This window comes from Protomyctophum parallelum (genome assembly GCF_964188405.1).
Source record: "Protomyctophum parallelum genome assembly, chromosome: 9".
Taxonomy (NCBI): domain Eukaryota; kingdom Metazoa; phylum Chordata; class Actinopteri; order Myctophiformes; family Myctophidae; genus Protomyctophum; species Protomyctophum parallelum.
In genome coordinates, this window is record NC_139706.1 from 3338990 (window position 1) to 3364872 (window position 25883).

Sequence of the window (25883 nt, forward strand, 5' to 3'; positions counted from 1 at the left end):
TAATGATAATGAAATATCTATATGATAGATAATGTTCTTTGCCATGAACTTAGAAACTTGATGTAATGCATCACTTTCCTGAGCGTTGGTTTGTTGAGAACTTTGAGAGAGAGGCAGACTGGGGTCGTCTGTCTTCTGAGGGAGAGAGGTCGTGTGGCAGGTGGCAAGCGGCAGGGGTTGGGTTGCTGGTCTGGGTAACCCCTGAGCTTCTCGTTGTAGTGCCTTGTATTGCCTGGGATCGCCTGGGACGCTCAGGTCAGAGCGTCGGGAGCTGGTCTGTGTAGCGATGTGGCCAAGACCCTCTCATCAGACATCCTTCTGGTTCCTCTACTCTCCCTCCATCCGTTATCCTGGCGTATCCTCAATGTCCTCATCCGTCCCCGATTCTCCCGGACTCTCAACTATCCTAGTTGGTCTTCTTTCTGCCTCCTCAATATATAGTTCTCTTTGTTGTGCAATGCATGGCTCAGTTACCATGTATGTCACTCTCTTTGCAAGATGGAGACATTGAGATGTCTTGTGACATTCCCAGACGTTGTCAACATGTTGCTGTTGTGAGTTCATTTTGGGAAAGGTGTATACGCATGCACTTATCATGGCTTTAGATTTCACATAACACACAATCTGCAATAATTACATTTATTGTATAGTGAATGTCATATTTCCAATTGATGGTCAAGGAATTGTGAATGAATGTTTTTATGACTGAGTGGAATGTTCAACCATTATGACATATCCAAAGTCAGGGTGTGATCTGTGGCGATGACACTTAATCCAGCTGAAATGGAATCAAGTCTTTATGGTACAAGGTATCCCATGGGACTGAGTCTGTAGGGAAACGAGTCAATAGAATGTATATTTCCTTGTACATGAAGTACATGAATGTACATGAACATGACAGCCAGTGGTGCCTGGACTTGGACAGTTCCAGTAAGAGTGTGTACATTTGTGCACACAATTATGCCACATGGGCAGGATTTGAGACCATTCTTGAGGGTCTTTTGCCTTTATACCCCTCGTCTACTACATAGTAGTCAACGGTTGAGAAACAGTGGTATGTATACACATGGGATGCATAGCAAGTGTTAACTTACAAAAGCACTAATCTTAGCCCATATCCCCACCCAACACAATAGTGGTCCCCAGGTTGATTCTAAGTCAGGGTGGTGGTCCCTGGTTCACAATCAGTTGAAAACCCCTGCTCTAAACATCCAGTCAAAATCAAGGTCCTAGGGAGCAGCTAGGGTAACACAATATTGATTGTTTATTGTATTGATTCTGTTCTTCGATCATGTAACTTCTCAGTTTAGTCTTCTCTGATTGACCTTTGACAATGATGTATGTCAACATGTACGTACAGTGAATATTTAAATACCATAAACCAGAAACACATACTGTACATAAGAACAGGGTCTGTTGTTGGTAGCAGTTGGGACCTTATTCCCCTCATTTGACATTGATACTGTACGTACGTCACATAAGGACATGTCACTCCCGTCCGCATCTAAATGCACACAATGTAATGTAACATGATACATCACTGAATACCAGGAAGTGTTGTGTATATAGATCAGCACAGCAAGGATTAGGGGAGGATGGGGGAAGATGAACCACTTTTTACTTAAGTTGTCCTGGAAGCAAGGCAAAATGAGATGGCAGTCAAATCTAATGATCTACACATATTCCAGGATGTCCTCTATCAATTGAAATGATGAGTTAGCAGCTATGACAAAGGGCCATGAAAATATGACCTTTTCAAAAAACAAAAAAAAAGTGGCTCAATTTGCCCCAGGTAAGGGGTAAGTTGATCCAAAATTTAACCACATGATATTTTAATGTAAAGAGCTTAAACTTGAACAGATAATGTATTCACGTATTGAAAATAATTTAATAACAGTTTTCCCTTTTGCAAATAGTCTTATTTATCTGTTTATTTATTATTTAAACAATATAAAGACAATTAAATAAAGTTTGTTATTCAGAACCTTATAATATTTGCAATATTGTTAATACAATATAGCAAATTTGCAAACATTTGCAAACATCCAAATTAAAGGTCATTCAGTATAATTTGAGTAGCTAATACTTAATACAAAAATATGAATGGTGATTCACATTAAGAAAATTGGCTCAATTTACCCCAAGGAATTGGTTCAACTTGCCCCATGGCCACTTTTTGACAAAACATGGCTAGCTTAATGCTCCAGGATAATGTTTAGCTAAATGATTCACATGGGTTTTATACATTGGTATATCACCAACATGCATGATATATAAGTTTAGACCTGGGTGCTTTTGCTTTAATATAAAAATGATTATTCCAGAAAAGTTTATTTTTTTACTTTGACCAGCAAAAAACACTTTTTTGTGTATAAATGTACTTTCCACTTTGTCCATGTGTCTCTCATCTTCACAGTCAGGTTGAAATGGTGGGTGTGTCCTGATTTTGAGGTCACATGACAACTCATGTGTGTAGTTTTAAAGATACAGGGGGTGGTTCAACTTACCCGACGGTTCATCTTCCCCCATCCTCCCCTACAGTAAAATAATTCTGATTTAGCATCATCAAATACATACAATATATTAATACATCCTTAAATGAAAAATCTAGGTTATTCAATCCTGTTTTTTTTGTACTCTGCACACACCTTGGCTTTATTAAAGCCCCAGGTAACACTTGCACTTACAGTTAAGTCAAGTGTAACTTTGAAATAACAGTACCATGGGTGTACAGTTACATATAAAGTATATATAAGTATGTATGACCAAGTATACAGTAGGTTACACACCGTAAGATTCATTAAACTCTGATAGATTTAAGGTCAAGGAAGATGGCTGCCAACCCATGCAGCCTGGTTCTGCCTGACGTTTCTTTCCATTAAAGGGGAGTTTTTCCTCACCACTGTCACTAATATTAATAAAATGCTTGCTCTGGGCTGGGAGGACAACATCAGGTCTCTACTCTATACTGTATGTAAAGCAGAGACAACTTGTGGTGATTCTGCACTATAATAAAGGGGAATTGAAAAACTGAAGTTAAAATGAAAACCCTTCATGGGTGGCCCAGGAAGAAGTGTACTGTAATTAACGCTCCAGATTTGGCTGTGTAGTTTGTGGTTTTCCTGGTCCAGAGGTTTCACTACACTATCACTGCTGTGTCAGTGGTCAGAGTCAAAGTTCACATGATTGTGTAACTATTACTATTGTAACCTGAGTGTCAGCTCAAACCTCAAGTAATTCACAATTCTGGGCGGGAACCCTTTTTGGTGTTTTACACCTTCAGGCCAGGAACCCATTTTGGGGTTCTGTACAGTATTCAAAAAAAAAAAAAAAAAAAATGATGCTGCTGCTATATTTGAAGTTTTTCAGAAAACTTAGGTCAGGCTTTAGAAGGCATTTTTAGAATCGGCCCATTTTGAACAAAAAAACTCAAATAATGAACGGAGCGTGCAATTTATGTGACTTTCCTATACTAAGCTGAGGAATATATCCCAGTCCCACCCTTTTCACATTGGCCAACAGGTGGATTTTTGCAAAACACATTTTTGGAACAAAATGCCTCAAATCATCCAATTGCCATTCAAAGAAGAAATGTCACCCTTTTCACATTGGCCTATTATAGTAGCCTGGTTAATAAACCAGACCGAATCAGCCGTTGGCAAAAGAAAATTGCCTACCGGCGGATTTCGGTCTGGAGAGGCTCAATTGTACGCCCATTTTCTACACACGAAAACGTGTGCGCCCAATAGGGACACGGTATGCAATATGGGCGGGCTTTGGTACAGTGACGTTCAACGCTTGAGACCTTTGACTGACAGTAGCTCTGACCAATTGCGTCAAAGAGAAAATGTTTCCCTGGAAATGAAATCCAAGCTGAGCCTCCCCAGACTAATATCCCGCGGATCCGTGCGATATTAGTCTGGTTTATTAACCAGGCTACTATTATAGCACCACCAGGAGGCCACAACCTGACCTGCCCTGGTGGAGACCTGTGCCCAGAGGGGTACTTATCTTTTACTTTCCATTATGATGAAATATCAGAATTTCCAGCCTCTCTTTCATCATGCAGATGAAGAAGAGTTTACAGTGAACAGGCATTAGGAAACCCTGACCAAACTATGACCCTTCTCTGTTTGATTTGATTGATTGATTGATTGATTGATTGAAATATTTATTAACAGTTTGTAGAATTTACAGTACATTTTAAGCACAAACTCAATACAAAGACTGTCAACTGTGAGTGGACGACCCAATTAAGCATTACACTTGTTTACAACAGGGTCCACATTGTTCAATTCATCAAATCAGCCCACGTTGACGTTTTCTATAAAAACCATAGGCTATTCTCACTGAACCATGCAGTCTGCTGACTACCACAATCCAACATGAATCTTCTCCTTATTTCGTTGATGCTGGGAAGCCTTGGTAAAGAGTTTTCTTGTATTATTATTATTATGTTGTCCTTGAAATATTTCTGTCAAATATAGTGGAAATGGAATAATTTCGAGCATATTTTAAACAAAATGAATGTACCAAGATAAACAAGAATCTCTGGATTTATCCTTATCCACAGCGTTCGTGTCTACGGCTCCCACTAACAAAATCAGATGGTGTCTGAAATCCAGCCAAGAAATGGTCAAATGTAAAGCACTCATATAGCCATAGATTCTTCGTTTGGCTGTGTGCAAAGACAAAACTCCCGCGAATGCATAGAGGCAATTAAGGTGAGAACTAATCCACTTAATAGAGATAGGCAACTACTGCCACTATATGATCCAATTAATTTTGTCTTTATTCTCCGCAAATATTCTACATAAGCTGACCTAGGCAAACAAGGGCCAGGATATTTCATTGATTGTTAACACCAAAACTACACTGGTTTAAAAGAGATATATAACCCCTCATTCTAAAATCATCATTTACCAAGATAAATATATATTTCTGACAGGCTGGTGAAGCAGATGCCATCACTTTGGATGGAGGTGATATTTACACAGCTGGATTGGCTCCTTACAAACTGCACCCCATTATTGCTGAGGACTATGGCCCATGTAAGATTAGTAACTGGTGCAGCAACTAGTTCTCCTAATTAGGTTATGGCTATTTCTCTTTCGATTTTGATGTTCTTATCGCTTTAAAACTATTCCTTTCTATACAACTAGCTTCAGACACCTGTTACTACGCTGTTGCTGTGGTAAAGAAGCGCACCGTCAACAGCATCAATGACCTCAAGGGAAGGAAGTCCTGCCACACAGGATTAGGAAAGTCTGCAGGCTGGAACATTCCCATAGGAACTCTGTTAGCATCGAAACAAATCCAGTGGACAGACATCGAGGATAAACCTGTGGAGAAGGGTGAGAGGTCGCTTGTACTTGTATAGTGCTTTTAAACAAGACTGCATTTGCTTTTCTTTTCTGGGTTCCTCCAACAATTTGTTGGTCAATCCAGGTTTCCATTTGTATTAAAGAGGTGCATACATTATCAATGTTTTAGACACTGTCTAATAGAGGTACCTATATTGATTATTACTGTAGGAATTGTGTCTGTCTGTCTGCTGTCATCTCCTTAAATTAAATATGACTGTTGTGGTTTTGTAGCGGTGAGTGAATTCTTCTCGGCCAGCTGTGTGCCAGGAGCTGACCGTAGTACATATCCCAAGCTCTGTCAGCTATGCGGGTCCGACTGCTCCAGGTCACACTCCAATCCTTACTATGACTATGCAGGTGCATTCAAGTGAGTACTACATGTTCCTCTTTATTGTAACATGTATATTGTTTACCTATATTTGATCAGTTCCACTTCAAAGCTGCTGACACGACTGTGGGGAAAAACATATTGCCTTGCCAAAGAGATTCACAATAAATTACAATATAAAACAATAAAGGCTCAATTTCACGTTAGTTTATTTGTACCCATATGGTAGAACACAGAATGTTTGTCACAATAGACTAACATGATAAACTGCTCAAGTAGGCTACAGAGACATTATCTTATATTATCTTTGAACAATTTAGCCAATGTGTGGCAACAATCTGGGAACCCATTAAGTAAAAAAAAAAAGAAGAAAGTAAAATATATTTTTTTGTGTAAAACAGGATATCACTTCTCACGGATAACCACTTCTCTGTTTACTGTTGACCTGTCCCGTAGGTGCCTGAAAGACGGACTTGGAGACGTAGCTTTTGTCAAACACAGCACAGTTAGTGGTCAGTATTCAAACATTTTCTGATATGAAATAACTGCAGCATTAATATTGATTCATAGACTGTAGATTGTAGAAGGCTCTTCCGGTCAATCATGAGTGGAATGGTTCAAACGGATGTTCCCATGCTTTTTTTAATAAGATTGTGTATTTAATAAGTTGCATAGACCATCATCCATATTATAGGAAAAGAGATAGTTATGTTTTATTATTTCAAACACAAATATATATATTTTTTAAGACTTTTGGCTTATCATTTTGCAGATGCCAATGCCGTGCCAATGAACCAGACCGGGCTACTTTAATTCACAAAAAACTCACCTCTGTCCAGGTAAGACACAGCTTGTCTACCCAGTTAAATGTGTTAATTGCTGCAGATATGACAGACAGAATAAGGAATTGCTTTTAGATGCGACTACATAATGTCTTAATGTTAATAACTCAGAAATAGAACATATTTGTCAGGCTTTCTAATGCAAATAATAACTAATAACATTCTTTGTGACTTTCAGGGTTTTAGCCTCTTCTCCTCTAGTGAGTACTCGGGCAAGGATCTGATGTTCAAGGACTCAACAAAAAGACTGGTGAAACTGTCCGAAACCACGGATTCCTTCCTGTATTTGGGTGCCCAGTACATGAGCACCATCCGTTCCCTGAAGCGAGGTAAGGACGGACGGACGGACAGACAGACAGACAGACAGACAGACAGACAGACAGACAGACAGACAGACAGACAGACAGACAGACAGACAGACAGACAGATTCAATTAGAAGGAGCTTTATTCGAATGAGAAAACATACGTTTACATTGCCAAAGCAAGTGTCAAAATATAATGAACTGTTGAGAATGGGGAAAGTATCGTATATACTGTACAGTTGGAGGGCGTACAACATTTTGTAAACAGAGCTATGTCACATTGCATTATGTTATACAGGGTATAAAGCTTTTTTGAAAGAAATAGCAGCGATTGTTTTTGCAGTCACTTATTACTTATACAATCACGTTATAAATGCATTTAATTGTTTTATTACTGACTGACTTCTTTAACTTTGCTTTCCAGAGCTGTCCAGTGCCACTGCAGGTGGCATCAGATGGTGTGCCGTGAGCCATGCCGAGCGCAGCAAATGAGAAGAAGAAGAAGATCATGGTAAATGCTTACAAGCTTGGCAATAGCTTTGCCCATTCCATGTGGCACACAGGTTAATAAATAATGTGTCCTTGAATGAGGCCCCAAACTAAATTAGCCCCACAATCCGTTGCTTAACCACTTTAACCATAGCTTATTGAAAGGTTTTGGAATAACACAATAAACACAAAACATTTCATATGGGTCCCTCCCTGGCTGAAAATAGTGTCAGATGGGGGTCCACAGCTAAATATATCTGAATTTGGGTGTCATTGACATGAAAAAGGTTTGACAACCACTGTCCTGTCTGATGCCATGGCTGTGGATGGAGGACAGGTGTACACAGCTGGGAAATGTGGTCTCGTTCCTGCCATGGTGGAGCAGTATGATGCAGGTAAAAGGCAAAATAGAAACAGCCTGTATAGTGAGATATACAGTACAGTATTGATGATCGACTGATCATCAATACAATACTGTTTCACATCATCAGGAAAGAAGTTGTTCCTCAGCCTTGGTGGTTCTGACCCTGAATATGAATTAGTCCCTCTCTTGATGCAGCAGGCATCAAGAGGAGGAATTTGAGGATGATGGGGCAGGATGAGATGTTGTGAATTTGAAAACCTTTAGTGCGCGGGGAGACGACAATTAACACATCTTGTCTGCCCAAAACATCATTCCTGGATACGCCACTGGTCCAGTCCAGTAACTCCCAAAGATGAGCTTAGTCGAAGTATAGTGACAGTTTATACATGTATTATGTATATCAAGGCAGGGCGTGTGTGTGTGTGTGTGTGTGATGATGGTGTTCAGGATGGAACTGAAGTCCAAGAAGAGAAAGCTGACATTTCCACTTTTTTTTTCCACACACATAATAGTGTAGTGTATATACTGTACTAATATGATTATCTTCTACATCAACACTGATATTGTGGCCCAGGCCGTAGCGTAACGGTCTGGGCACCGGACTGGTGATCCAGTCGCGGTGTGCCGCGGGTTCGACTCCCGAACCCGACACGGCATTTACCGCATGTCATCCCCCCATCTCTCTCCCGTTTCCTGTCAGCCTACTATCTGTCCCTTAAAAAAAATCAATAAAAAGGCGTAAGCCGAAAAAAAAAAAAAAAAAAAAACACTGATATTGTTCACATCTCAATCCTCTTCACAGCGCAATGCAGTAACACCGGAAGTGGTAAGTACACCTGAAGCCATTTTGAGTGGCAGCATGGCGTTTTTTCTTTCTTTTTTTCTTTCTTTCTTTTTCTTTCTTTGTTGTTTGAGCCAAACTATTATTTTCTTATTTATTATTAGTTATCATTCGTCTTCTAATACTAGTATCTTCATCCACAGTGTCAGCCTCCTCCTACTTTGCTGTAGCAGTGGTGAAGAGGTCTTCTGAGGTGACCTGGGAGAACCTGCAGGGCAAAAGAGGTCCTGCCACACTGGCCTTGGCAGAACTGCAGGCTGGAACATCCCCACATGGGCCTGATCCATAACCAGACAATGAAATGTGACTTCGGTAAGCAGTTGTGTGGAATTGTCACCAACACAATCTAGCTCTGCTTCCGCTCTCTCTCTCAGTTTATTGCATTATTAAATATGCTTGGCATTTTTATATAGCTTAACGTCACCACTACAGTCAAATGTTGTCAGACCTTCCGGAGTGCTCATATCTCCCACTGTGATTTGAAATATCCAGCAATAATAACACGTTTAAAAAAACTATTATGGTTTATATTAGATCCTTTCTTGCTCCTTTCTTAAGATGGCTTCTTCAGTGGCAGTTGTGCTCCTGGAGCTTCTGCAGGATCTAAACTCTGTCAGCAGTGTATTGGCAGTGGTAGAGCTGTGCGGGAGATGATTCCAAATGCAAAGCCAGCGCTGATGAGCGGTACTACGGCTATAACGGGGCCTTCAGGTAAGAGGTGCCATCCAGGTCAGTTATGAACTGATTAAGACTGAACTACATCCTCCACTGTGTTGCGCTTCCGCACAGTAAGTTGTATGCCGTTCAATTGTTATAGATGTCTTGTCGAGGATGGTGGAGATGTTGCCTTCATCAAACACAGTACTGTTCCAGATAACAGTGGTGGTAAGAGACTGCTAATCTCTGCTATTTCCCCAAACCGTCTTGTTTCTCCCAACCGTACCTTTTGTTTACTCATACTGTATATTAACATGCCTCTTTAACTCTTTCTCCACTCCTATCTCACCTGCTCGTATCAAGCCAATCATACAACATGGGATAAGAATTTGAATATCAATCCTCTTGACTACAATCTGGTCTGCCCTGGGAAGAAGGTTCCAATCACTCAGTATAAGTCATGCAACCTAGCCAAGGTGCCAGCTCACGCTGTGGTGACACGCCCAGAAATGCGTGATGAGGTAGTGCGCATACTGAACGACCAGCAGGTTGGTATCAAATCAGAAAGAATTCATCTTGAGCTCACACTGTTGAAATGTTGCCATTAAATACTTGTAGTTTAGGGCAGCCATTTTATGAGCTTCATTACATTTATTTATTTTCATTGTGATATTTTGTTGAGCGAACACTGAGCTGAATATATACCTTATTGTTTATGTTCAGGCCAAGTTTGGTGCCACTGGCACTGATGACTCGTTCCGAATGTTCGATTCTGATGGAGGAAAGGACCTTCTCTTCAAGAAAGAAACAAAGTGCCTCCAGATGGTAGAAAGTGGTTCAGGCTATGATAAATTCCTCGGACCTTCGTATATGGCCGCCATGAAGTCCCTAAGGGAATGTGGCACTGCATCAGGTTGGTATTATGGATAAATATTCGCAGGAGAGGTACTCAAATATTATACCTGTACATTCCATTATGAAGAAAACCCCATCTATACATAATATACGTGTATATTATCATTACATTATGCAAAGATTACACACACACACACACACACACTTTCTACATTTTCTACATTTACATTTTATGTTCTCTTTTCCCATTAGATCTGGAGAAGTCATGCACTTTCCATTCCTGCCAGCAAAAGTGATTCTGATTCGTGCAAACTACCTATATTGGACCCCAAGATGACATTTGTTTGTTTTGTTGATGCTAGAAATACATAAACACATGTTGAACTTATTTTGAATGTATGAAACTCCCATTATTTTTTTCCCTTTTCGATTTCGTATAAATTAGGACTTGCCTGAGGTGAGGACTCATATGCATGTAGGTACTTTGCTTCACCCTTCTCAAATAAAACACTCAATTTCACTACCTATTCTATCATTATTTTGACTTTCATTGTAAAACTATTACATTTGGTAAATGTCAAAATGTATAATATGTGGGCGCTTGGATAGATGGATAGATTGATTGATAGATTGATTTATATGAGCTTTTGAGCCACAACCTCTATGAGTCCTTCAAGCCAAAGTCTATGAAAGATGGACCGTCCGTCTGTCTATCCATCCAAAATCCATCTAGAAAAATACTGGCTGGATTAGTAGAATTTGCTGTGAACTTCATGCTCCCCAGAGGATGCCCAGTCATAATTTTTGTGATCCAGTGGTCTTTCCTTTAGTGCCACCCTAAAGGCCAGTCCACACCAACGCAACTCCTTGCAACATGCAACTAATCACAACTACTTGCAACCATTATGACCTGCCTTAAACTAGTTTTGTTGCAAGGAGTTATATTGTTCAGTGACTTTGGTCTGGCCTTTACGTCAAAAGTGTCACTGTCCATACATCGCAAGATCTACCTCCACAAAACGTAAGGATGAACTATACTGCTTTTGACCTCATGGCCTCTCCTCTAGTTTTACCCTTGGGCAAAACACAATCCACTTCCACACACTATCTCCTAATGGTGGACTAACATGAAATGTGCTGCAGCATTCATGTTCCCTGAAGGAAGTGAAGTGACCCCATGACCTTTGCTTTAGTGTCAGACAATTGTCAACTTTTCACTAGATATCTCATAGGCTAATGTCGTATCTAGACTCAATAATTCATTCTTATTCTACTACAATCTGTGCTAAGTTGATTGTCTAGTCTGTCTGTCTGCAAGTTTAAAGGCAATCACGCATAGTCAAGTACCTTGGCTGGTCAGGTGTGATAGGAAGTTTGCATATGCTATTGTTTCCACCAACAGGTCACTTGATTAAGTCTCAAGACAGCATTTCTATGCATCTCAATGTCATTTTGTATGTAAAGGTTTCGACCCCTCCCTGGCTTTGATGTAGACCACATATAAGGTCTGTGTTTGCGATGTTAGAGGGAGTCTTATAGGGGCCTAGCCATCGAGAGGTGGTTAGGCTGTGTCCTGCTCCCGTGGGCCAGCTCGCCTGGTCCACGGGGAAGCTCTGCTGTTCTGTGTAATCTCTCAATAAATACAACTCTGAATGCATCTTCAATTCACATCTCTCTGCGTGCTCCTTCATCTGATCGTCTGAGGGTTTTGATGCCGAGAAACTCTTCGTCCTTATTTGTCTAATTTTAGTCAAGTTAGATAGTGTACTTGAAGTAGGAATATTTACTTCACTAACATACAGTTTGCACTGCAGGATGAACCCTATTGATTTTGGTGACGTTGTGGATTTTCCTTTTAGAATCAACACCCTTTGACCAACAGGGTGGCAGCGCACAGCACAGGCTTTATTAATATTAGTGACAGAGGTGAGGAAAAACTCCCCTTTAATGGAAAGAAACCTCAGGCAGAACCAGCTGGCTGCATGGGTTGGCAGCCATCTTTCTTGACCTTAAATCTATCAGAGTTTAATTAATCTTACGGTGTGTAACATGTATACTTGGTCATACATACTTATATATAAAATTACTTTATATGTAACTGTACACCCATGGTACTGTTATTTAAAAGTTACACTTGACTTAACTGTAAGTGCAAGTGTTACCTGGGGCTTTAATAAAGCCAAGGTGTGTGCAGAGAGTACAAAAGAAAACATGATTGAATAACCTAGATTTTTCATTTAAGGAAGTATTAATATAGTGTATGTATTTGATGTATGCTAAATCAGAATTATTTTACTGTAATCCTTGCTGTGCTGATCTATATACACAACACTTCCTGGTATTCAGTGATGTATCATGTTACATTACATTGTGTGCATTTAGATGCGGACGGGAGTGATGTATGTCCTTATGTGACATACAGTATCAATGTCAAATGAGGGGAATAAGGTCCCAACTGCTACCAACAACAGACCCTGTTCATATGTACAGTATGTGTTTATGGTATTAATAATATTCACTGTCTGTACGACGTACATCTGACATACATCATTGGCAAAGGTCAATCAGAGAAGACTAAACTGAGAACTTACATGATCGAAGAACAGAATCAATACAATAAACAATCAATATTGTGTAGCTGCTCCCTAGGACCTTGAGTCTGACTGGATGTTTAGAGCAGGGGTTTTCAACTGATTGTGAACCAGGGACCACCACCCTGACTATTGTGTTGAGTGGGGATATGGGCTAAGATTAGTGCTTTTGTAAGTTAACACTTGCTATGCATCCCATGTGTATACATACCACTGTTTCTCAACAGTTGACTACTACTGTATTGTATTGTCTGTATCTGTATGCTGCAGGGCGGGTCCTTGGGGTCCTAGACAGATTTCTCCCTCAGGAGACAAAATAAAGAAACCTTGAACCTACTGGTAAAATGTCCTAATAATAATGACTCAACCAGACAATCTTCTTGAGATTCTAACTCCCTTTTTCTGTTGAATTTCTTTACTCCAACTTGTCAATAAATGACTACATGACTCATCATAGGTCACCAGGTCATTCAGTTCACGGTTTCAGGAATATTGCTAATATTTGGTTTTTCTTTGCTGGACATCAACATCTACTGTATGTGGTCACTGATTATGGAAAACAAATAATGGTGTGGCGTCCCATAATTGAAAAGGCTTTCAGATATGTAGGTAATGATCATGTTGTCCTGGCCTTGCATGAACTGGAGATATGGGGCCCAAAAGTTAAGGCAGGTATCTGGTGACATGGTCAGGAGGATGATGAATGCCTACTAGTGATCTGTCCATTATGTTAATTTGCAACAATATAGGTACATGTGTCAGCGCTCACATGCCCAGAGACACATCCCACCGACTACCTGCAGCTGTTCCACGCGGTTGAGGGATGAGATGGAAGTGATCTGAGCTGGGACTTATGTGGGATACAGACTACTAGCTATACACCTGTAGATAGCCCTGGCGGAGGTCCAATTGAGAAAACTGAGCCATGTAGGGGGACTGTCATTGGCAGGGTATTTGATCAGGCCGTATTCACCACTCTCAACTACTCTCAGATCATTTTGCGCCGGTGCGCCACCACCAGGTTGGAGATCCAGGGTGACAGAATAACCTACTTAACGATGTCATCAACCATCATGCAGAGCAAGGGGAGAACAGTAGGAGAGGACAGACATTGCAATGCAGACACCATTAACCTGAAAAGCTATGTCAGAGAGCCTTATGTTGCGTTCACACTAGCATCTACAAAGCTACCGTTCATTTTCAATGTAAACCAGCGACATGAAGATAAAATGATACATCAGACATTTGTAGCTGCTACAAAAGCTACTACAGCTACAAAGAAGTTATAAGCTGGTTTCAACTTAAGTACAAATCTACAAATATGCTGTGTAGCTTTTTATAATATTTTGGCTCCAGGGAAGGGAGCATACTAATTGTGGGTTTGTGTGGGGAACACACCAACTTGATTTTGTATATAGAGACACTTAGTTATCTTTAATTATGTATATTATGGGGGATATGGGGATAGTTTATATTATGTATTATGACATAATACATAGTTGGTATGCTCCCTACCCTGGAGCCAATTAGCAATCAATTCATCAGACACCACACAATATACATAATGTCAAAATAATATTTATAATAATATACTCTCTACAACATACCCAATAAAGAATGATTCAAACTTTAACCAATTTGTGTCACAACCTTCCGGTTATAGATTATGGGGAAGAAATAACACAGGAACTTAATACAGGTTGTTAAATGAATCATCAGTGGTAGGGTGAAGATGCCACAGACAGACAGACAGACAGACAGACAGACAGACAGACAGACACAGTGAATTATTATAGATTAGTCCTTACCCGTTCTGAATATATGAACAGCAAATTATGTTCATTGTGGGGAATTGTTTACAGATGGTCTTGGGAAGTTGGGTTTGGCACAAAAGTGGATATGGATATGTTGCTGGGTGTCCAAGCGATAACGAAATTAGGTCAAAATTCTGCTAAATATGACGTAAATTAAACATGATGTATGATGATAAGAGTGCCCCTCACTTCACACAGGTGTGATTTTTCTTTAATAAAGTGATATGAGGTAGGGGCAGGCAATATGACAAAATATTATATCACAATATCTTTTCAGAAATGATCACAATATTGATATTCATCTGGATATCATATTTTTTATATAATCTATATAATCAATTTGTTTTTATACTGATAGACTATTAGTTTGGTATGCAGATAGACAGATAGATCAATTCATTTTATGAATGGATGGACAGACAGACGTGTTGCATTTAGAGTTATGGACCTGAGCTAGGCACTGACTAATATATCCAGCCAGGTCAGTCATTCGTATTGCGCTGCGCACACGCTTTTAGCGAGGTGCTAAGCAAGGGTTGTTTTGGTATATCAATCAATCCGTCCACTCCATGTGCGTGTGCACGTGCACTCTTTACGTGCGCGGCTGCACGCTGTTTCACCCACGTTTGGTTAAAAGTTATATCAAGTGATGATTTAACATTACAAACTTTCTAAATAAATTTAGTATTCAACGTGTCGGGGTCCTAGCAAGTCCTTCTGTCTTCTGTGCTACCCTGCTGCGTTCGCTCCGCTACTGACAGGGAAGAGAAGAGAACGGGCGGTGGGAGCAAAGGGACAGATCTTCAAATGAACACCGCATTGAGCCGACACGTTGTTAGCTTGTAGCTCTGCTCTTTTTGGCGAACGACACCGCCGTTCAGAAATATAAATGTAGGTATAGAACCGCGACAATAGAATGTGCACTTGCTGTAGACAGAGACTTGTCTTTATCACGATTGAATGGTCAAATCCTGTAGTCGCACCTGTGCTACAAATCTAATTTTACAACTCGCACGGTGATATTTTTAGTCGCAAATGCGAGTACCTAGTCGCACTGTCGAGCCCTGGGAATAGCCACCCACGTGAGGGATGTATAGTGAGTAGGTGTTTTGAGTTCGCATATTATTACCCTGTTACCACACTGTTCGCAGCGGGTTGGGTTTTGCGTCTGTTCCCTCAAGTACGTGCACGTACGGTGAGTAGGGTTGTGTACTCGTATATTGCGGCCCCCGATACTGCTGTTCGCAGCGGGTGAGGTTTCCTGCATATCCCTCGGTGCGTTCGCGTACTGTGAGTGGGGCGGTAATCGAGCTACTATGGCTTCCTAAGTCTGCTGCTGTGCCATGGACCCCCGTGATGGCCACCGGGAATGTCCCGTTTGTTTGGGCAGAGCCCATGTGCGGCGGGACGTTGAGGACCCCTGTGTTGCTGCCATCGACTTGCCTTATGCCGAGAGGGCTTGGCGTGCAGCGCTGGGGGGGGGGGGGGGGGGAAGTCAGCTCCCCCTGCCCAGGAACCGGTGCCTGGCCATAGTGACAGGCATTCTAGAAAACGCCATCGGCGTCGCTCAGGTGACCATGATTATAGGAGGTCTCGTGAGCACACCTCTCGGGCCCATAAGCGTTCTGCTCACGCCCAGGAGGTCGGGGAGACGCAGGGCGCCACTCAGAGGGAGATTTTGGCCCCTTGGGCCTGGATGCTCTGTCAGGAGAGTGGCCGGACGGCTTGTTGTACGCTTTCCCTCCACTCCCCCTGATTCCTCAGGTATTGCATCGGGTGAGGCGGGGTTGCTACAGAATTCTGTTGGCCAGGGAGACATTGGTTTCCAGACCTCCTTCAGCTGATTCAGGGGTCTCCATGGCCGCTGCCGGCCAGAGCAGACCTCTTGTCCCAGGCAGAGGGTCAGATTTGGCACCCCAAGCCGAGGACTCTGCAGCTCTGGGCCTGGCCTCTTCTGAGCCCCTCCCTCAGGGGCTAGATGAGGCCGTCCTTGACACAATGCGTAATGCCAGGGCGCCTTCCACCCGGGCCTGTTACGACCACAAGTGGAAGTGCTTCTCTGCCTGGTGTGCTGCGCAGCAGGCGAATACTGTCAACTGCAACGTATCCCTAGTTTTACGTTTTCTCCAGTCCCTCTTGGATGCTGGCAGAGCAGCCAGCACCATCAGGGTGTATTCCGCCGCCATTTCGCTCCGGCATGAGGAGGTTGATGGGCTATAGTTAGTAGGCATAGTTTTGTCACTCAGGCCCCTGCTTGGGATCTCCCTCTGGTACTGCGGTCCTTGATGGGAGCCCCGTATGAGCCGATGGATCAGTCCGATCTGAAATCCCTCTCTCGTAAGACGGCACTTCTTTTGGCGCTTTCCTCTGCCAAACGCGTCGGTGAGCTGCAGGCCTTGTCAGTCAGCCAAGACTGCATGAGGTGGAAACGCGATGGCACAGGGGTGTCGCTGTGGCCTAACCCGGCATTTCTACCCAAGGTAATTACGCTGCAGACGGTGAACCGAGTGCTGGAAATGACGGCATTGCGTTCTGCTCTGGGCCCCCAGGAAACTGTGGCGGGCCTTTCTACGTTGTGTCCAGTCCGAGCACTTCGTGCTTATGTGGATCGCACACAGGCCATACGAGGCACAGGCATGCAGCTGTTTGTCTGCTATGGGGGCAGGAGGTTGGGACTTCCCTTGTCCAAGCAACGGATGTCGCATTGGCTTGTGGACACAATCTCGGCGGCCTATGTTGATCTAGGCCAGCCGTGGCCCACTCCACAAGGAGGGTGGCCACTTCTTGGGCTGCACTAAGAGGAGTGTCCATGGAGGACATTTGTGCAGCGGCTTCATGGACTGTGCCTTGCACATTTGCGAGGTTTTACAGACTGAACGTGGAATCCCAGCTATCGCTGGGTTCCACCGTCCTGCTTGCAGCTGCCCAGCGAGATGGTGATGGGGCTGAGTACCCCGTTCCTCGCGACCCGGTTGTTATAAGTCATCCGTGGTTATGACCGTAGTGACGGTCAGAGTGAGGTCGATATAGATCGTAAGTTATGTCTATAACTATGGATCTATGAGACCGAACGATGACCGTCACTATCTCCTGTCGCTCGGAACGTTATGAGGCGTTCGAGGCTGGAGGCGGAGCCGGCCGCACCGGACATAACTTATACGGTGAGACCGCCTCCTACGGGTCATGTGGGCATGACCATTTTGATATTTGGTCTCGAAGAAGAGGAGATGAGGGCATCATTCGTTGTTATGACCGTAGTGACGGTCATCGTTCGGTCTCATAGATCCATAGTTATAGACATAACTTACGTTTCATGTGCATATTATGTGCAACTCGACCCCGCTACAGCCAGGAACCAACAACTTTACCTGACTCTGTGTGCCATATTGATAGGCCTACTTGGTTGCAAGCAGTGGTGGGAAACGTATACCCACATATTTTACTTACGTAAAAGTATCAAAGCGGCAATGTAGAAATACTCTGTTACATGTAAAAGTCCAGAATTAAACTTTTACTTGAGTAAAAAGGTGCCTGAAAAAGGTCAATAGACCGAAAGCTTGCAAAACAAAAAGTGTGCACAGATTTGAGTGTGTGGGGCCTCGATCCTTCGTTTTATCATATCTAAACTTTTGTGAGTGCAGCATAAGTAACTAAGTATATCGGCAGATAAGTGGTGGCTTTTTCACTTGAGTAAAAGTACAAAAGTATTGCTATCAAAATGTACTTAAAGTGCCTAAGGTAGAAAGTACCCATTTCACAACTTTTCAAATATACACATAAAAGTACTTTAGTTTATCACTGGTTACAAGTAGATTCTGGAGGACCGCATTCACCACCAGTAGGCATGGATAGAACTGGAGAATTTCAGAAGTAAACAATATTGGCTTGTAAAACAAACAGCCTCAATCAACTGCAGACCTGCAACCATAAGGACAAGCCAAAAATCTCATCCTTCTTCAGTGTTTACAAACAATGTTACACTTTTCTCCCTATTTTGTCCAGCAGGGATTATACTGCTCCATGGATCTCATTTGGTTTGTTTTCTTTGCAGGATTATCTGACTATTAAAACAATAATCATTCTTATTTCCAGACACTGATATAATTATTATCGTTTGCCGTTTGACCAAGAAAGGTTATACGAGCTCATGTTTCTGACTGTGTTGGCTTTCCAGGCAACCCGATATGATACAGCCGATCAATATTTTGTCCAGTGTGCTGTGATGTTTTGAGGAAAATAATATTTACAATTATGTTGTCAGTGTTACTGAAAAGGAACTCTAAACACCTTGCCATTATTCCCCATTTATAACTTTGCCAAAAATGGGGAATATATTATAGTTTATTTTCCTTGGAAACAATTTATTTTATAGTGTAGTTATAAATGTTGAAAGCATGAAGAGATTTACATTTGGTCCATTTAGTCTCGTGTGTAGAATAACGTTCTGATAATTAATTTAACTTTTATTTTGCAGATGAATGCATATAAAATAAAGAAGAATTTAAGAAATGCGATATCAATGGAACTCCACTATTGGTATTGGTGCAAGGAGCAACTTATAAAACAAATACTTTTGGGCACAAAATAAACCAACATAAGAAAAAAGAAAGACAAAAAAAGAAAGAAAGAAAAAAAAAAAAAAGAAAGAAAGAAACCATAGACTTACATTTTATGAACGATTTTCAATATGCTCATTGTATCCTCGGATAGCTCTCTAGATGCACAGGGGAAATAACCCGTTTTGACCCGAGATCAGATTCTAAAAATGTCTTCTACATCCTGTCAGTTTTCTGAAAAAGCTATGTTTCTATGTCAGTCGTTCTTAGATTTTTCAGCGCTATACGAGCTTGTAGATCTGCTATTTTTCAATAGCTAAAGCATAACATAATGCTAACACCAAAAGGGGTTCCCACCCAAAATGGAAATAAGTGTCATCATGTATTGGTATAGAACCAATAAGAGAGAACTTTCCCACAGTACCCAGACTCGTGCTGAACAAACAAACAAACTCAAGAGTGATAAAGAAATATCATCTGTAGTACTACTGTACATGACTTTGATGTTTACTGTCCCTCCACAAGATGGCTGCCAGTGCCGGATGTCTATTTAGTGATGTGAACAGGGAGAACAAGGGGCTAACTGACCTGAGATCAGATTCATACGAGGTTTCCACTGGACACACGCTGGTCTGACGAACCCATTCTGACCTGAGATCAGATTCTAAAAATGTCAGTCGTTCGTCGATTTTTTTCAAAAATAGCAGACCTACAAGCTCGTATCGCGCCACTCGGTGGCGCGATATGAGCTTGTAGATCTGCTATTTTTCAATAGCTAAAGCATAACATGATGCCGACACCAAAATGGGTGCCCGTTCAGAATGGGTTAAATGGAAATAATATGTTTTAGTGAGATTATATAATTATAACATTGAAATACAATGTAAGAATTATTCATGGCGATATTGATGCTCAAAAGTCTTCATGAAATGATGTTTTAAATAGAACTGTCAGTTAGTTAGAATACTAGTCAAAAGGGGAATACAATCTTACTCTGTCAAATGGTAACTCTGTACTATGCTGTAGGCCTACTTCAAATATACAGGTAAACAGTATGTTGACCTTTAGAATAGATGAGTTCCTACACTGGGGACTGTATTTTGCGTGTCTTAAGTACCAGGTCTTATTACTTAACTTAAGACCTGGAGGCGTGGTCAATGCTCTTTGGCCACTCAGAATAGCCAAATGGCATTGATCACGCCTCCAGGTCTTTAGTTAAGTAATAAGACCTGGTACTTAAGACGCAGAATACAGCCCATAAGGCCTACTAAATCTCTATGGCTAATGCTCCAGTTGTGTAAATACCAAACATTGAACAATAGCACCATCAGCTGTAAATACAGCATGTTGACACCTCCCCACTTAATATTAACTAAGCACACAAACCTTCGTAGGCCTATACTATTTAGACCAGTCAATCTAAGATTTGACCCAAAATAAATTGCAATAGTAATCGTTCAAGGATTTGTATGATCCTTAGGGTCATCCAAATAACATATTAGAAATTGAGTATTATACAAATTCTGGATCATGGTAAATTCAGTGGTTGAAAGTTGGAGTACCATTAAAAACCTATAACCTACATTGGGCTAAAAACGGCCATAGACACTTGCAGAAAAACTGATTTAAACCTGATTTAAACCCTTTGTCAATCTTTCACTGTTGGGTTATTCAAAAATCGCAGACATGGCAGGCTAGATAGACTGCCACTTTTGAGAAGTACTTCCCTGGCTGGCACAAAAGACAATACCTTTTCAGATAGAGTTCGCAGCCAATTTGGCCAGGGCCCTTAGGCTACTCCTTGGTATACAAAAGTTTGAGAATTACTGCTTTAGCCTATTTTGTTCCACTAGATGGCACCAAGTACACACAAAAACAAATCAAATCAACTGTGCTCACATGTAAGTTTCACAACATTGACGACACAGGTCGGTTCTTTATAAACGGGCATTTATTGGGCATTCTTCTCATCCCTCTGCTGTTCCGTGCCGTGAGAACTATATGTTCACACAAAGAATAATAAACACATAAATCAACAAATTACACGATAGTAGGCCTACATAATATTGACCAAATGAAAATACAAAGAAATGCGCGATGCGCAGGTGAACATGTCCATCAAACAAACAACACAACAAATGCTATATAGAATACCTCGTTGGCCGCTTGTCGTGTAAAGAGGTTCTTCGTTCTTCTTGAGTTTCAGACAGTCCTTTGAATGTCAGCGGCAGCGGTGGCCGAGTGGATTGCGGAGCGGGCTAGATATCGGAAGGTCGCCAGTTCGAATCAGCGGTCCGACACGTTAAAATTACCACCGTTGAAGTGCCCTTGGACAAGGCATTGAACCACTACCATGAAATGCTCCATGTGGGCCTGGCTGTAAACAAGTATCTGATGCTTAGTCCAGTTACCCTTGGTAAACTTGATTTACCAGAACGCATTTCTGTCCTTTTGACCGTCTGTCTTTGACTTTAGACGTGTTTCCTACTTTAAAGTTTGTAACACACTAAACTGTGTGTGCTGCTTCAATTCCTTCATGCAGACCAGAGTCTGAATGAGTGTGAGACAAAGTTTGTGAGGTTGTAGCACCTGTGTGCAATGCCATGCAATCATGCGTCAATCAGTCAATCAATCATGGTCCAGTGTTGCTACTGACAGACAGGGAACTTGGTTCTGCCTCAGAAAGTTATCATCACATCATGTTTACATTTTTAACCTCATATGAAATCAATATATGAACCACATATTTATTGTACATCATGAAATTATTATGAATTATGCTTTATGAACTTACCATATGAATTGTTGTATTTGAGCTATTTTAGTATTTTTAAAGTAAACATTTTAATAACAGCACTTTACATTCTGACTTCGTTTTATAGGTCAATGTAATGGGTATTTTAAGTTTGTTATAAAATATTATTAGTATAGTATATTCTTAGATTAGATACATCTGCATGTATTTTTTGTAAACGATTGTTTTTAGTATAGGTCGTTTTTTTGTTTGTAAGGCCTATTAAACCAGGGACTGGGGTTGCAAATTAGCTTTGGCTAAACCCTATAATGTACAACCTTTCTTAAAGGACCACTTCACCCCTTTTCAACCTATCTTCATATAATAGGTCCTCACTAATAATCATGAGAAAATGGCGCAATGTTTTTCTACTCGGTCTGTGTCTCATAGGAGGGCTGTGGGCAGTTCAGAAACTGTCTTCCAGTGACATCATCGACGGGGAATACAAGCTAATAGAAACTGCAGGCTTTCTAGTCCTGAAAAGTTGCAATGCGAAAATGGAAGCCATTGTTCTCACGATAATCAAAATCTAAATATTTTTGTAAAGAAATCTTGTTTAAAAAAATATCTGTCTCATGATGATGTCACTGGAAGACAATTTCTAAACTGCCCACAGCCGTCCTGTGAGACACAGACTGAGTAGAAAGAAATCGTGCCATTTTTTCATGATTATTAGTGAGGACCTATTATATGAAGATAGGTTGAAAAGTGGTGAAGTGGTCCTTTAACCCATTCTGACCCATTTTGGTGTCAGCATCATGTTATGCTTTAGCTATTGAAAAATAGCAGATCTACAAGCTCATATCGCGCCACCGAGTGGCGCGATACGAGCTTGTAGGTCTGCTATTTTTGAAAAATCGAAGAGCGACTGACATTTTTTAAATCTGATCTCAGGTCAGAATGGGTTCATCAGACCAGTGTGTGTCCGGCGGAAACCTCGTATGAATCTGATCTCAGGTCAGAATGGGTTAAGTAAGCCTGGGACCGAGGCTAATGTACAACTCAGCGGTTTCATGTTTTTACAACTTGATACGTTTTTGTATTGTCCCTGTTAAATAAATGTAAAAAAAAAATAATAATAATCACGAGGACCTATATGTCATAGTGATGTCACGAAACCTGGGCACAATATATGGGGTCTTTCCCCATGTATGGGGATTTTGAGTGACAAAAAAAAAAACGCAAGGTTTCATAGTTAACTACTATGACATGCCCACATTAGGAACCCCGGGATGAAAGCGGTGCATTTCCCTATAATTTATTCCACCAGCTAATCTACTGTAGATTAGAAGGTAGAATGTACTGTATATAAATGACTATTCACATCATATATGTGTTTCTCCCCCCACTTACAACAGTTGTAGAATTATGCACTAAATAATCTAATCTAACAACTATAGAGCTCTTCACTTGGGGGTCTCTGGCAACACATTAACCCATTCTGACCTGAGATCAGATTCACACGAGGTTTCCACTGGACACACACTGGTCTGATTAACCCATTCTGACCTGAGATCAGATTCTAGAAATGTCAGTCACTCTTCGATTTTTCAAAAATAGCAGACCTACAAGCTCATATCGCGCCACTCGGTGGCGCGATATGAGCTTGTAGATCTGCTATTTTTCAATAGCTAAAGCATAACATGATGCTGACACCAAAATGGGTGCCCGTTCAGAATGGGTCAAATGGGTGTCCGTGTAACAGAGTTTAGTGGGTTCCACTTGCTCCATCAGTAATGACATTTCTGATGTCCACGTGTGCAGGTGTCAGTCTAACATGAGACATGCCCATGGTAAGATCTGTTCCTCAGCACACTATATTTTCAACAAGAGTCTGTATGTTTACTGTGATACTGGGATGAATACTGGTTATTCTAAACATGCTAAATGTACCAACATGAAGTGGTGATGTTTTGTGCATGTTTTCAATTAGTTATCTTGCCATACAAAACTGTAAACTGTTTATAAAAACATGCTCTTGGTCACGTTGATAATTCTGTTATAGACGTGCTGAGTATTTGGTGTGTATGTGTACACACAGACAGAAGCTGACCAGATACGTCTGTGTATTTTACCAGGTACATTGTGTTGTTATTGCCTTGAAATCTATCGTATGTTCATTGATTATGGGGTTAGTCTAAGGAACAAAACGGACTATGTAGAGTAACATGAGACATGCCCATGACGTGCTGAGGATTGGGTGTGTTACACAGACAGAAGCTGACCAGAAGTCCAGATACGTCTGTGTATTTTACCAGATTAAATTGTCAACAAAGAGAGAAGTCGTCCGGAACTTCATTATTCCACAACACAAAAGCAGATCAAACGTTACATCTGCAGGGTAATAACTTAAGTATCAATGTAGGGGTCCTTAAGTGACATGAAAACGTCTGATAAACACTAGTGTAATGCTAAAGTAACACAGGAGGAACTGTTACTGATCTTATTACACGTGTGTGTCCGTCTGTGTGAGTGTGAGGGACTCGGGAGGGACAGAACCTTGAGGAGTTGATCAATAATGTCAACGTGTCCTTGTACTGCTGAGTGATGCAATATGCTCAAGAAGACTGAGGTGACAATGAAATCACTGGGCCAATGTAACTGGCCTCATTTCAACACCATTAAATACTAATGAAACAGATGGAGGAGGAATAGATCTCACGCGCGCGCATGCATGCACACATGCACACATGCGCGCACGCACACACACACACACACACACACACACACACACACGGCTAGATGTGTGCCCCTGCCTATCATTCTGGCCACACTATAGTACAAAACTCTGATGCTGGCATTTAAAGCAACCAAATGTATGGCACCCCCATATCTTGCAAGTCTGATCGAACCCTATACAAACCCTGCGGCATGCTCAGATCAGCCAACGCAGGGAAGCTGGTGAAGTATACACCAGTGTGTGTGTGTGTGTGTGTGCATCACAAACGCACCAACAATGACGTAGATAGGCCCAGTTCGGCTCGAGCTGCACTATATAGGACTACGATCGGCCAGCATGTCCATTTAGCTTCAATGCTTCTTCTCGGCGGCCAGGGCTTGGGCCACAGCTGAAGGGCAGATGTAGTAACAGGAATTGGCCTAATTCCCTTCACATTCTGGTATTGCTCACCAATTCACCCAAAAGAAACTTCGGTGAGCACCATGGCAAAGACAAAGTAGAAGATTCCAAACCACTGCTCTGCTAAATCAGGTGACATGTTTGCTTTAGAGCAGAGGTTCCCAACCACTGGTGGTACTTGAGCCCCCCTCTGGTGGTACACAGAGCAGTCGCCCAAAAAGAGAGAAAAAAGACTGAAATGGAATGAAATATTTATATTACTACCGGTAGTTCTTCAGTTCTGACCAAGCAATTGGTTGAAATAGCTAGGCTATCCAGCCATGCTGAAATGAGCATGACGGCGCTGCACACCTAGCCGTTAATAGAAGATTTTAGAACGAATTAATCACATTAGAAATATCATCAGTTGTGCTGATTAGTGATTAGACAGAGTTTTGTCAGAGCAGCAGCATTATTGGCTTATAGGAATGGAACAAAAAGGGCAGGCATACGCACGCTCCTTGTATTAACATTATTGTGGTGGTACTTGGAGAGCCAAATATTTTCTGAGGTGGTACTACAGTAAAAAAAAAAAAAAGGTTGGGAATGGGAACCAATGCTTTAGAGTTTAGAGCATGTCCTCTCATTCTATTTCACCATCCTACTCATACATGGATACATTTATCTAGAATGACTTCCAATGATAGATAGATAGATAGATAGAGTTTTTATTAAAGTGTCCTACATCATAAGATGCCCAGCCCGCACGGGCTTACAAGACACTCACAAAATTGTACATATATAATAATACATATAAACAAATAGGCAGTTACTCATGGATACATCGTTCTCCAACGTAACTGCCATGCCTTCTCTATGAATTTTCCAAAAACAAAAACTTCATTACTGAACAACCAATTTAACATAAAACACTCAGACATCCAAAACAGATCTGGGTTCTTATCCTGAATTTTTTCAAATAAAACGGTTCTTAAATCATGGTATAGTGGACAGTAGAAAACAAA

At 41.3% G+C, this 25883-nt stretch overlaps 1 pseudogene across 1 annotated transcript; it reads left to right on the forward strand.

Annotated features, from left to right (window-relative positions):
- Nucleotides 1-286: 286 nt before the first annotated feature.
- LOC310863954 (serotransferrin-like) lies at nt 287-16670 on the forward strand (annotated as a pseudogene). Its single transcript has 13 exons — nt 287-355; nt 4949-5051; nt 5163-5354; nt 5598-5733; nt 6151-6199; nt 6715-6865; nt 7616-7723; nt 8662-8845; nt 9092-9244; nt 9351-9418; nt 9554-9738; nt 9914-10103; nt 16090-16670. The product of its transcript is annotated as a serotransferrin-like (transcript).
- Nucleotides 16671-25883: the final 9213 nt, after the last annotated feature.